General features: G+C 39.6%; 1 non-coding gene across 1 annotated transcript; it reads left to right on the top strand.

Moving 5' to 3' along the window:
* Positions 1-5,324: 5,324 nt before the first annotated feature.
* TRNAV-UAC (transfer RNA valine (anticodon UAC)) lies at positions 5,325-5,397 on the top strand. Its single transcript has one exon. It is a non-coding gene; the product is annotated as a tRNA-Val (tRNA).
* The last annotated feature ends 9,166 nt before the right edge of the window (positions 5,398-14,563 follow it).

Genomic DNA, 14,563 nt, shown 5'->3' with positions numbered 1-14,563 from the left:
ATCCTATTTAGTGTTGTATTAAACTCAGGTGAGCGACAGAAAAAAAAAAAAAAAGTTTAGTTTTTCATATCCTCAAGCTCTTCCTTACGGTTTTGTAAAGATAGGAAATAGATAACTACCTTTAAAACATGGCTTGGGGCAATGAGTAGAATGGACAGAATGATATTATGGTAGTTTTGGCCATACTGGCAGGAGGCAGACACTAAATAAACTTTATTGTTTTGTCATCGTTACGCTGCTCACCACATCCCCTGATGTCTGACCCTTCAAGCGTGGCTGAATCATCTCACGGTCTGCACAGCGATCCCAAGTAGACTTCCCTACAGGAGCCAGGCAACAAAGAGCTGGAGCCCATGCCTCTGCATGGACCACCTGTCAGTCCTGTGAAGGGAGATCGAGCCTGTTGATTTTATGCAAGCAAACTGGAATTGTTCAGTCTTCACTTCTGTTTGTTATTTTTCAGAATTTGAAAATGGGGAAATGATATGATTTTTACCTTTCGGTCTCCTTAATTCATCAGTCTTTGCTGAGTGACCTTTACAGACCTGTATGAAGCAGTGTGTGGCACAGTATGTTAAAGACACAGACTAGGGTTAAATAATATTTTTTCCTTTATTTCTCATGCTATATATGCACTATTTATGGATGGCTAGAATAGCACAGGATATAGGAAGTACATTGGCAAAAATCTTAAGATGATGGAAACCTTTCCTTTGTTTCAAGTCCTGAAGATCTAACTGTTTGTAAACAACAGATTCACCTTCTTCTCCAAGTCTTCACTTGTGATTTGTCACTAGTTGCATCAATTTGTTTCATAAACTCTTCTCCTTGTGATGATCTTATATGTTGCTAAGCTCTACAAAAAGACGACATTTGGAATTGAAATATATATGTGTATGCACACACACACACACACACACATACATAAACTGTCTCAAATCATCCTCTATACATAACAAACCTCAATGTCACTTCTTCCCAAAGACAGAGGCAGACAAGCAGGATGAAAGGGATGGTAAGCAATGGTTTCCTTGGCAACATGCATATGAAAGGGTTTGGAGCTTCCCCCTCCCACCCAAGTCTTGAACTTTTTATTTGTTTTCTTCTTGTTTTGGTTTTTGTTATGCTTTATTTTCCTTTAAGCAGTCTGATGTGAAGGGGAGGCAAGAATGGAAATCATGCCACTGAATCTGAAAATATCAGAAACATTATTTGGGATCTCTTTCACCAGGACTCTGTGTCGGTCATTTCCTAGGATGGATTCCAATCCATCTGGAAAGAGAAGTAAATTCTCCTTGATGTATTCAGAATCAGAGCTGGTGGTCAGTCCTGCTGGGAAAAACCAATGGGTTTTTCCTTCCACCCTCCCCAAATGTAAGCCAAGGAATGGGGCAGGAAAATAGGATCCAATAAGCAATCTACATGATTAAAATATGTTAAGATTAGCTTCATTTCACCTAATTTCATATGCCTAAAAGAGAAGCAGCCATCAGAATAGAATCACTTTACATTTTAGCAGATTTAGCAGATAAACACCTTGAACATTTCAGATCTTTGCAAGGTTAGTTGTGTTCTGCAGACACAGTTGTGCGTGGTTGCTCAGGGATGGTAGGATGACCACGCTCCTTCACTAGGCACTTAAAGTCATACATCATGACTCCGGGCCTTAGAGAGCATTTATCTGCATTGAAAGAGCTAAAAGAACAGAACTGTGCAAGCTGACAAAGTGCTAGATCCGTCCTATCATTGCGAATATGCTCTTGTTTCTATTCTTTCCCTAGATTTTCTAAACCAAAGAAATTTTATTCAATGGTTTGTCTTATGCAGCTCTCTTCAGTTCACTGGAGCTGGATTCACAGCTGCAAACTGGGAGATGAATAAAACCAAAGAAACCTATTTACTCAAATGTGTTGCTAACTCTCAGTGGTTCTCGGTGCTGGACTAAGCCAAACCGTCTCATGAAATCTGGTAGGAAAACTGTATCCTATCTGGACAATCTGGAAGAAATTACACAGAAGTACTTGAGGACTAATAATTGTTTCCTGTATTTATTTTATAGGATGTGCACACTAACAGTTGTTGTATTGCTCGGGTTTCCATCTCCTCTCAACTAATCTAGGTAAACTCACTGTTGTTAAGTGAAAGAACCATGTGTGGGGGGGCAAATCCACAGTTTGAGGCAATGGCCAATAAATAATGTGAATTACTTTCAAATACCTTAAAGGTAACCTCTTAGCTTGAAGACAACCTCCTTCATACGAGTTCTACAATATTTTTTTTATTATTATTATTAGGTAGAAGAAAGGATCTGGATAAGGGCAGGGATAAGTTTTGGATAATGGGCTTTCATTTGAACTTTATATATATATGTATATATATATATTTATATAAAGGGCTAAGGATAAGCAGCTGAGAGAAGGGAGAGAGGTTGAATTAGGTTCAGTATCACAGATGTGGAGTGAAATTCTGTGACCTTCAGGATGCGGGAAGTCAGGCTGATAGATCAGAGAACCATAGAAAAGCCTGTGAAATAAGGAGGAAAACAGTGATGTTTCAATGAGCAGCAGATAGGGACACAGAGTAAAAAGCACTGTTTACTTTCTTTGAGCTTTGACCTCTTTGAATTTAATAACTGGGGTATCATATGAAGCAATATGGAGCTGACACCCTTCTTTGGCTTATTTGAGAAAAGCTTACTTGGTATTTGGAAGTAATTAGGTTTTTCCTTTTTCTTTTTTTCTTTTTTCTCTCTTTTTCTTTCCTTTTCTCCTTCTTCTTTTCCTTTTCCTTTTCCTTTTCTTTTCTCTTTCTCTTTCTTTTCTTTCTTTCTCTTTCTTTCTCTTTTCTTTTTCTTCTTTCTTCTTTCTTTTTCTTCTTTCTTTTTCTCTTTTTCTTTTCTTTTTCTTTTTCTTTTCTTTTTCTTTTTCGTTTTCTTTTTCTTTCTTTTTCTTTTTCTTTTTTCTTTTTCTTTTTCTTTCTCTTTCTCTTTCTCTTTCTTTTTCTTTTTCTTTTTCTCTTTCTCTTTCTTTTTCTTTTTCTCTTTCTCTTTCTCTTTCTTTTTCTTTTTCTTTTTCTTTTTCTTTTTCTTTTTCTTTTTCTTTTTCTTTTTCTTTTTCTTTTTCTTTTTCTCTTTTTCTTTTTCTCTTTCTTTTTCTCTTTCTCTTTCTTTTTCTTTTTCTCTTTCTCTTTCTTTTTCTCTTTCTCTTTCTCTTTCTTTTTCTTTTTCTTTTTCTCTTTTTCTTTTTCTCTTTCTTTTTCTCTTTCTCTTTCTCTTTCTCTTTCTCTTTCTTTCTCTTTCTCTCTTTCTTTCTCTCTTTCTTTTTCTTTCTCTCTTTCTCTTTCTTTTCCACTATTCCATAAATCCATTTACTTCCATAATAATTAATTTGAACAAACTCCAAAAATACATTTTAATACATTTGCAACTCCCACTAGAATAAGGCAAGTTGTGTTTTTACAACAGAGGACAAATTAGTGACTCTTTCTCATGGTTGCACTGGAATCATGCGAATAATACCACACTGGGAACCTTATAAAGTCTCAACTTCTTATTTTTTTAACCATTATTGCATAATTATAAATTACAGTATACCTTTTAAATTAATTTTGTATCATGCAAATAACATTGTTTTGTAACAACCTGCTAAATCATTGCCAAGAAAACATAGCGGTCTGGAGTCACATTAATTTGAAGGGAAATGAAAGACAGCCAGAGCAGTGACTAGCTTTGTGTTTCACTCATGAGAGGTAATTACCAACTCCAAAATGTGAAGATAAAAGCCTTTCAATAAATTGACACCTTCTGCACATTAAGTCCCCAGAATGTTTTTAATTCTGTCAAACACAAAAGAGTTGTACAAATAAAAACGTGATCTCAAGTCAAGCTAACCAAAGCAATGCTATTTGGCAAAAAGTCAGCTGTGATGGATTTCCCTCTGCGCCTAAGCAGCCAGCATACGGACTGGTGCAAGCTCCATCCTAAGATGTGTGAAGCTCCCTCTGGCCACACTGAGTATTCAGATATTTCTGCAATCAGACTTGTGGTCTGTGTAGACAAAGGATTATTTAAGTACGATTACTAACTATAGGTATATTCCAGTCATAATGTCATGCATTTATAGTTAATGATTCAGTTAAGACTGACATACACAAACTTTGTAATATTTGCTCCCTTTCTCTGATGTTATACTCAGACTTCCAGTGTCTCTCTGGACTCTAATGTCCGTATTGCCTGTTCTTCCCAAGAAGAAAAAAAGGATTACGGTACATTATCAAACACTTAGTTTTTTTACTCATCTTTGAGTGATGTTTATGGTGAGAAGTTCTTCCTTCTTGGTTTGGGGGGCATACATGGCATTCACACAGCTAAGCTAAAACAATAGTCACCTGACAGGCTATTGTTATCACTGCTGGAACAGGCTAAAATCAGCTCGGGCCAAAGACTAGCCTGGACAAGTCCCAGTGACTGTCTCAGTTAACACAAAGCCTGTGACTTTCTGAGAAGGGTAAAAATTCTATTTGTTGCACTGCACAGGACATCTCAAATCACATGATGTCATGAATCCTTCTAAGTAGTGTTCCTGAAAGGAATGTTCTTGAGTTATTTTTGCCTGATTCCATCATTTAGGTGCACAACTGGAGCTTTCATACATTACAGCAGCCAGTCTATCTGCATGTGATCCGAAGGACTTCTAAGCAGTGGGTTCATTCAAGGATACTGCTTCGGTTATGCCCACCAGGATGTTCCCACATATCTCTAGGAACAAAGAAACATGTAGAGTGGCTGCTCTGGCCAGGAAAATATTCTGCAGTGCAGAGGTAAGCAGTGATTCATGTCTTGGTTTTGCCATGGACCTAAAGGCTGTGCTTGGGTATGGACTTTTCTTTCTACTTTGCACCCTTGACTTGATGCATCAATAAGAAATTTAAGGTGACAACTGTGTCCTACATTCCCAGTGCAATGCAGCACCAGTGCTGCCTGGTTATTGAGAAGATCAACAAAAACATTGGCCTATCTATAGGCCAATAAACTTTTCCTTCCAAAATTTGCAATTATTTAATTTACGGGTAAAAATATATCTGTTCAGTGGACAGGATTTCCTGAGGGTTTTCTTCTCTCTCAGAGCTGCAGAAAGAAATCCTGTATAGTAAAAGACCATCACAAAAATTAATAGCCAATTCTTCACCTTTAGTGTGAGCTTTTTGATTATTTTTGAAACTTCTGCCCCTCATAGCTGTGTGCATATGAAATATAAACAAGTAAAACTAGTTTCTCTCTGGAGAGAAGATGAGAGAGATGAGAAAGAATTTGGTTCCACAGTGGTGGTTCCACAGTGTAGTGGTTATCACATCTGCTTTACACGCAGATGGACCTGGGTGCAAGCCCCAGTGGAATCAGCACCATGAAATCTTTGGGAGGTTGGACTAGATGATCTCCAGAGGCCCCTTCCAACTGTTCTGATTCTGTGATGTCTGTGAATTACACATGGCCAATGTTAGTCACATCATGTGCTGCTGGCAGGCATTCAAGTTTTACAGTGATTGTGGCAGAGTAATAACCTATAATGAGCAGAATAATACAGAATATTAGAACCAACACCTCATCTGTCCATCTTACTTGCTTGATCAGTGTTAAACCTATTTACACTGCAAATCTTAGCTGCAAAGAGCAATTTGGAACTGTTGTAGCAATTTGGAACTGTTGTAGCAGGCTCAGAAGAACTTTCCTACGAAATCTAGAGTTAAAATGCAACTACTGAAAATTATTTGAATCTGGCAAAGAAAGTCCTTTGGATCCTAACTGTATAAAATACAGTCCACAGATAGAGTAAATCAGGATAGTTTCATTGATGTGTGCTGTTTAGCCTGGAAAGACACGTGCTACTGGTGTAAACTGAGTAATGCTAGCAAAGGCAATGGAGTTACGACGAACTGCACTGGCTGAGTTCCGTTCCATTCCATTCATATTCTGTTGCTGACAAGTATCATAAGAAACAGTGGCCACCAACAAAAACTGGCTCAACAGAGCCATATGAGCAAAACTATGCGTGGAAAAAAAAAATAAATAAAGGAAAAGCCATACCTTATGTTGCTAGCTTTTGGAGTTTTTATGTTATGTTATGGCAATTTTTACATTCAGGATTAGCATTCTCTGTTTTAATATGTTTGTGCACATGAAGTGCAGATTGTAATTAAATGTCATGCTGCTTAATTGTGCCTTCATTTGTATAAATTAGTATGTTGCTATAGAAAAAGAAAAGAAATAATATACTTTTCATTCCCCTTGCAATATTGTATTTGAATTAATAGTTAAATAAGAGGAGACAAAATATTTTTTCAGTGGATCAGTGTTAATTAGTATTTCACAGTCTGAAAAGGATATGTTGCCACAGAGCATGTATCACTTCTTTCACCAAGACAAAATGCTTCAATAAAATGTTTTTCTGCCCAGGGAATGAAGAATGAGTGCAGCTAACAGAGGCAGTGAACAGACACAGTGGTTTGTGCAGCAGTTCGTGAAGAAGGGCTCAAGAAGGCACCTTCATTTCCAATCTTAGAAGTGCATGTGTCCTCAGATATGGCCATGACATGCTGCAAAGCAGATTTCCCAGGAGCTGTTGGAGTCACTGCATCAGCTGTGTCAGAGGCTTCTGCCCAGACAGACCCTCTGACAGCGGATGCAGCTCTGCAGGTCTCAGGCTGCAGGGAGAGCTTGGGGCCTCTCCGTGAGGCCTGGGCTGACAGTCAGCTCTCCTGCAGAAGGTGTGCTGGTGTTGATGAGCTGTGTCACCAGGTAAAGGAGTTAGAGGAGGAAGTCAGTAGGCTGCGTGGCATCCATGAAAATGAGTGGGAGGTAGACGGGGTATTCTCAGAGAGCAGACAGCTTCAGGAGTCCCAGCCCCCCACCGCAGAGGAGCTGCTGGAGGGCTCTGTGTCGAGTGAAACACAGCTGGGGAAATGTAGATGGCACATGGCTATGTGGGATCCTCTTGCACCTCTCCTGGGAAACCTGCAGGCATGACCACCACTTTGAAATGCCTGTACACCAATGCACGCAGCATGGGGGCCAAACAGGAGGAGCTGGAGAGCTGTGTGTGATCGCAGGGCCATGATCTCATTGCAGTCATGGAGACATGGTGGGATAGGCCACATGACTGGAATGCAGCCATGGATGGCTATGTGCTTTTTAGGAGAGACAGGCCAGGAAGGCGAGGTGGTGGAGTTGCTCTTTATGTGAGAGAGCAACTGGGATGTGTCGAGCTCTGCCTAGAGGTGGAGGAAGAGCGAGTCAAGAGCTTATGGGTAAGGATTAAAGGGCAGGGTATCATGGGTGACACTGTTGTTGGTGTCCACTACAAGTCATCTGAAAAGGAAGAGGAAGTCCATGATGCCTTCTATAGACAGCTGGAGGTAGCCTCACGATCACAGACCCTGGTTCTCCTGGGGGACTTCAGCCACCCTGACATCTGCTGGAGGGACTACACAGCAAGGCACAAACAGTCCTGGAGGTTTCTGCAGGGCATTGATGGTAACTTTCTGACACAGGTTTTGGAGGCAGCAATGAGGTGTGCTGCTGGACCTTGTACTAACCAATAAAGAAGGACTGGTTGTAGATATAAAGGTTGTGAGCAGCCTTGGCTGCAGTGACCATGAGATGGTAAGTTCAGGATCCTGCATGGAAAAAGCAGGGCAATAAATAGCATCACAATCCTAGACTTCGGGAGAGCAGAATGGCAGAGCTCAGAGGGTTGTGATCTGTGGCGCAGAGTCTGGTTGGAGACCTGTAGCTAGTGGTGTCTCCCAGGGGTCAATACTGGGTCCAGTTTTGTTCAACTTATTCATCAGGGACCTGGAAGAAGGGGCAGAGCGCCTCCTCAGCGAGTTTGCTGGTAATACCAAACTGGGAAGAGTGGCTGATACACCTGAGGGCTGTGCTGCCATTCAGAGAGACCTGGACAGGCCAGAGAGTTGGGCAGAGAGGAACCTCCTGAGGTTCAACAAGGGCAAATATATGGCCCCACACCGTGGGAGAAATAACAGGTTGGGTGTTGACATATTGGAAAGCAGCTCTGCAGAGAAGGACTTGGGAGTGCTGGTGGATAACAGGTTGACCATGCGCCAGCAATGTGCCCTTGTGGCCAAGAAGGCCAATGGTCTGCTGGGGTGAATTAGGAAGAGTGTTACCAGCAGGTCGAGGGGGTGATCCTGCTGCTCCACTCTGCCCTGGTGAGGCCACATCTGGAGTACTCTGTCCATTTCTCGGCTCCCCAGTACGAAAGAGAGATGAAGCTACTGAAGCGAATGTAGTGTGTGGCTACAAAGATGATTAGTGGACTGGAGCATCTCTTATGAGGAAAGGCTGAGAGAAGGATCTTATCAATGTACACAAATATCTTAAGGAAGGGTGTCAAGGAGATGGGGCAAGACTCTTTTCAGCGATGCCAAGTGACAGGACAAGAGGCAATGGGCACAAACTGAGACACAGGAGGCTCCATCTGAACATACGTAAAAACTTCTTTATTGTGAGAGTGACGGAGCACTGGCACAGGTTGCCCAGAGAGGTTGTGGAGTCTCCTTCTCTGGAGATATTCAAGGCCCATCTGGATGCAACCCTGTCTAACATGCTCTGGGTGACCCTACTTGAACAGGGAGAGTGAATTAGATGATCTCCAGAGGTCCCTTTCAACCTCAACCATTCTGTGAGTCTGTGTAATGAACACAGGCTCAGTAAACCAGAACTCAAAGACTTTATTTTGTCTGTTCTGGGAAATTGTTTGGAGCCAGTTCTGGAAGGGATGTAAACATTTAAGGTGGGACTTAAACAGAATTAAGACACTTGAACCCAAATCAACCAGTTCAGCAGATTCTTCTACTTGGACTTATCCACCTGAGTTAATGGGACTCGTTCATGCTAAGCCTTATGATGTTTCAGAAACTTGACAGTCTTCTTCCTTAGGCTTCTGCAGGTGAACACCGTCAGAGTCTCGGGAATATACTGTGGACTGAATTGCAATTGCATATAACAGACTAGCAATCAAGCTGTTTTCTTAGAAGAAGGAGACCTATTAAGGTCATTACTGTCCTCTACAGAGTATAAAACTTATGTCAGACTCTTTACTACTGGACAGAGTTGCAGGAGAGAGAGGGTTTCTTCAGACTTTGACTTCCAGAGCACAAGAACATAGTAAAAATCTTGAATCTTTCTGTGTACCATGGCAAATTTGCTAAAGGATGAGTGAGAATGATGTCTACAGCCTGCTTGCCAGACTATAACATCATGGTCAGGACTTTCTACAGAAGATGGGAGCTATGGATACAAACTTTCTTGTCAGAGAAAGAGAGAACTAATTTTTTGATTTACTGGGCAAGAGGCAAACATTCACTCATTATTCACTCAGCCCTAGCTGAGATCTCTTTTGTTTATTTATCTATTTGTTACTGTCATTGTAACAATTCTGGATAATCTGGTTACTCTCATAAATCACCAATAGTTTACTAAGCCAACTTGTATTTTATTTGAAAACCAACTGCCAGCAGAAGAAGAGAAATTTTGAGGTCTTCAGCAGATTGTTGCTTCCCTGCAGTGGAGTATGAAATAAAAGTAGTTTGTGCTCATATTAGCCACGACAGAAGGTGTTATTGACAGGTGAGGCAAAGCATCAAGCTAGCAGGACAGAAGGGCCTCTCAGCAGTAAGGCGTGACAAGATCACAGCCACCATAAAAAGCAGCAAGCAGATGTCTCCCTGTGCTGTTGGGATTGTCCTCTGACTAAGATGTTGCCAGGAGAAAGATTTTGCTGCTGACAAAGGAGCACATGCAGAGGAGCACTGGCACCGCTAGGTCTGGCTTTTACAGAGTTTCCTTGCTTCAGCTCATTTTACAGAAAACTAGTGGGTACGCCTCATAGCAAACAAGCACCATGCAAAGAGACAATCTATTTATTTCTAAATGCAAGGCAAAGTAGGACTGCGTCTGTGAGTCTTCCTTTTGCATTAACACTGACGCGGTTTATCTCGAACAGGGTAGGGCTCATTCTGCCGGCTGCGGGCTGACACATGCAGCCATCAGTTGCTGCTCTGCACAGCAGCCTCAGTAAATTGTATATGCCAAGGACATTTCGTAGGATGTTTCATTAAGGCCTAATGATGGGGAACAACCCAAATCCATAGTATTATGTTACCTTCCCCTCTGGAAGGGAGGCTACATACAAACCCCAGACTGCGTTTCCTCCTGCACCATACCTGGGAACTACTTGGGAGAGCATTGCTCAGTACCAAGCCATGCCAGGTATAGTATGGAAAACACTGACAATTATGTTCCTGTGCCCAAGAACACCCTTTGGCACTATTTAGTTTGATGGGAAATATATAATTGGAGAACCAAGTCTGAGTCCTACTTACAATGAGAAAAAGCAGGGAAAGTTGTTGTTCCTACAGTGTTTATTCACAGGTTAAAGAATGAAAGTATAGGGACAAATTAGACTTGAACCTCTAATTAAATTCACTTTCATAGATTTTGGAAGGGCAAATTATCAAAGGCATTTTTAATAGGCTTATTCCAATCAGAACTGACCGAAGCTAACACCTACATATTTTTCTTTAAAAATCAGGCCCTAAGTGAAGAGTTAAAAAATAAGCCCTTCTCCCTTCTTTTTATGCATTTATTACTAAAATATCGCATTAAGGAGGAAAAAAAAAAATCTTAATTAATCCTTTACAACATCTGATTTCCAAGAAGGATAAAAATAAGGAAAACAAAGAAGGAAATGAAACATAGTCCTCTTTTCCCCTAGTAGTTAAGTGCTTCTAAACAAGTGCTCAGATTCTCACAGTAAGGCTGGGACACTGGAAGGAGAAGTTATATCTCCGTGGTGCTCCCCAAAGAGGGGTGTTTCTGGGCTGGTAACTCCACATGGGAGTAACACAATGTCAGGAGGACAGAAGAGCCTAGGTCTGTGTATGGTCCCGCAGGGATGCTCTTGGCTCAGGAACTCAGTCCTGCAACCATGAAGCAGTGTAAATTCGACAGCACTTTATAACACCAGCTGCTTTCTGAGATGAGTTATAGTCTCATCCTGACTTTGAAAATGTTATTTAATTTCTCTAGATGTCTGTTTCTCCACCTTATTATTATTATTATTGTTATTATCATCATTATTATTTTATTATTATTTGTTATTATTACTTGTATTCAAATATATTTTCTAAAATTATCTGAGTTTTACTGCTGTTCTCTGTTCTTTTGCAGTTTCAATTGCTGCTAGTAAGCAATATGTAGTTATCAGTTCACTTAATAAACTGTTATGGCTATTCATACAACAGTGGTACTCCAAGACTCCAGTCAAGGAAATGATTCCATGGCGCAAGATGCTCTACGAGCCATAGATAGAGTCTACAATCTTCAAAGAGGTTAGCAAAATAGGGTCTTAGCAGTAATGGCTGGTAAACTGAAGTTAATTTGGGGAGTTTTGCTTGTTTGTTTTTAGCAAGAAAAAATCTGAGACAATAGCAAGAGTCAAACAATGTTTTCGAAGATCAAGTAGATTTGAGACAGGTAGTTGCAGCTACTGGTCAAATTCTTCTTCCGTCCATCAGTCGAAGCATTGCCAGTCGAACTGTTCAGAGGTTTTTTTTAGCCTGTTTGACTCATCATTATTCAAGAAGGTGAAATCATTCCATGTGCAAAATTAGAATGACCTACTTGATAAGGCTTGATAAAAATGTAGCCGACTACAGCAGGGAGGAAGCATTTGCACCTCAGAGATAAGCCAGACTGAACGAGGTACTTCTTTTCTGCTGCATTGGAAGGTCAAGGAGTGGAGGCAGAATACGAGCAAGATACACTTTTCTATAACATTTTTTTTCCCTCTTGCTGGAGTAAGATTAATACAGCCTAACAAAGAAAATGTCTCAATCACTTTTACTGAAGTCCTTTTTTTACTATTCATGTTGGAACTTTGATTAATAATTAGGGATCAGATGAAGGGTATTTTTTCACAAGTTTTCAGTGATGAAACAATAGAATTTTGTTCAGTTTTGAAAACAATTAGTAGTTGCATAAAAATGATCTTTCAGATTTCTATTTCTTCCTTGTTTTTTTTTTTTATCGAATTTTAACAACCCTACGTAGATTAGCAAAATTAAATACAATGTTCCATGCCAGACAAAATACTACAGATGGTCAAATTAACTTCTATAATATCCTCGTCTGTTTGCTTGTCTGTTTTTATTGAAAATTAAAATAACTTTAGGAAGTATCAAGTTTCCATGCACTCATGAGTCTGGGACGCTGTTCGTTTTCTATTTTTGAAGGAGTGGAATATGTTTTCAAGTAAAATATTGATAAAAGTGTGAGGAATTTTTCTCAATAAAATGTCTCATGAGGACATAGAGATTTCTTCTCCAGCTCTGTGAGATGCCCATTTCTCAAAAGAAGCACCGAGCATATCTAAGCTTACTCTGCCAAACTCCGAGGCAGCTGAAAGCCATGTGGCCATGTAACCACGACAAGGGAAGGCAAATTGTCTCCTAGAGACATGTCCTTTCCTGTGTCCCAAAGATCCTTTGAGGTTGTATACCAAGATTTATTGGCTAAAGTTTAGCACATTGTCATCACACTGGTGTTTAAGCAGTTTCTGGATCCAAATTATCCCTTGTCATGCAGTACATAATGTAAGTATCCTAATTTATTTAGCCATATTTTGAATTTGTCATGGAGTTAAAACCTGATTCCTGATCTCCTAATTCTCACGGTAGAGCCTTAAGCACATGACCAACTTTACACCTTGTTGGGTCAGCCTTGCTAGCAAAATCTTTTCTAAGGCGAAAACAGCACAATTGTTTTTGCTTCTACCGGTAGCAGTGAATTCAGTCTTTGAATATATGCATCTCCCTCTCTGCTCATCTGTGTTCTGAAAATGGATATCCCTCTTCCTTCAAAGCCATTCTGAATCACCACACAAAAAAACTCTTTTACTTTTTCCAGCTGTTACCTACAATACAGCCTGGCAGTAGAAGGGTTCCCACTTCCAATTAAGTAAGGAACTCATTAAAGTTGAAATTTGAAAATAAAATGAATTAAAAGTAGATTCTAAAATTCTTATTTTTCAAATTTACTGCTACAAATTTCAAAGATATAGAACACACTAAGGTCCTGTGCCTTTAATGGCAGTGGCATTTTTTGCTTCCTGTGGGAGCTAGTCTGGTCCATCTCAGTCAAAAGGGAAGATAGTTTCATCTGTGGACTCAATTTGAGTTTTTAAAACTTCTCTAACTCCTGGCTTATGAGTTTTTTCCCCTTAACCAATCATTTCAGATGTGTAACCTTATCAAAAGCCTTTTGAAACTCAAAGCTGATGGCAACCCCTGTGGTTTCCACCACGGCAAAAATAACTTCAGAAATGTGTTATCTGTCTCTTTGCTCTGCAACTCCAAAAATCCTGATGCACCTGGAAATATGATCACTATGACTGATAGCTTTTTATCTTCCTTCACTGTAAAAGAAACAAACAAAGCACTCCAAGCTTAAAAAAGAAAGTGCCAGTTTCTTACTGTGGTCTCTGCCTCCCTGCTAACCTCTTTACTGGCCTGGAGTTGTCGGAATTTTTTTCATGTTCTGTCCACCACAAATGTTTTGGGAGTAGCCCTGGTGGTTATTTATCCAAATAAAAGGCAGAGCAGGTACAAGAATGTGAAATGTTTCACTGGGCTTTAAGAGAGGAAACAGCATATTTTGGAGAAAGAATTTAATCCAATACATAATTTAGTTTTCTGTTTAGATTTCAGTTTACTTCTTAAATATTCCGTCTACCAATTATAGTGGCCATAACTTCTTTCAGTCACTAACACCATAGACTTCTGCCCTCTCATTCACCTACTCATCTTTGTACCTTATTATTTCTTTCTCTAAAGTTACCTTTCTAAAAAGTCACAGTGACCTTAACTATGTCTTTTACATTTTATTAGAATAGTTTAAATTTCTAGTCTCTCTCACATAGTCGGTTTCCTGCTGTTGGATATTTGATTTGTTACTATTTTCAAAAAAAAGGTGAATGAACTGCTGGATCGTTATATCTGTGGCAGTGTATTGATACAGCATTTATCTTACACTTCTTTTGACCTAAAGGTCCATGAAAGTATTCACCTTTCCACCCCATACCCCTTTATATATATATATATATATAAATCTAGCTAAGGAAATATAAGTATCTTTCTTTGGAAGATACTGGCCTGAGCTAGAGGTAGATTTGGGCTTGATGAACTGTAGCTCCTGCTCACGCTAAAAGGTTTTTTCGTATATGTAGCTTGTACATCTTTTTCATACATTTATGTTTAACACTGTTTTGGGATAAGAAGGAAAATTCCCTTCAGAATTTTAAGGGACTTGCTATATGGGTAGTACCTTCAATTTTTTTTTAAAAAAATCTCTTTCAACAGGATAGTCTAATTTTATAGGCTTTGGGGTTTTATACTAATGTTATGCAGAAGATTTTCATGCTATTGGTGGAACAAATAATTTTGGATAATTTTCCATCAAGCATCTAGTACATTGTTGCCAATGAGG

The sequence above is a fragment of the Rhea pennata genome, chromosome 2 (genome assembly GCF_028389875.1).
Source record: "Rhea pennata isolate bPtePen1 chromosome 2, bPtePen1.pri, whole genome shotgun sequence".
Taxonomy (NCBI): Eukaryota; Metazoa; Chordata; class Aves; order Rheiformes; family Rheidae; genus Rhea; species Rhea pennata.
The sequence above is the reverse complement of the archived record's forward strand: the minus strand, read 5'-3'. Positions and strand labels throughout refer to the sequence as shown.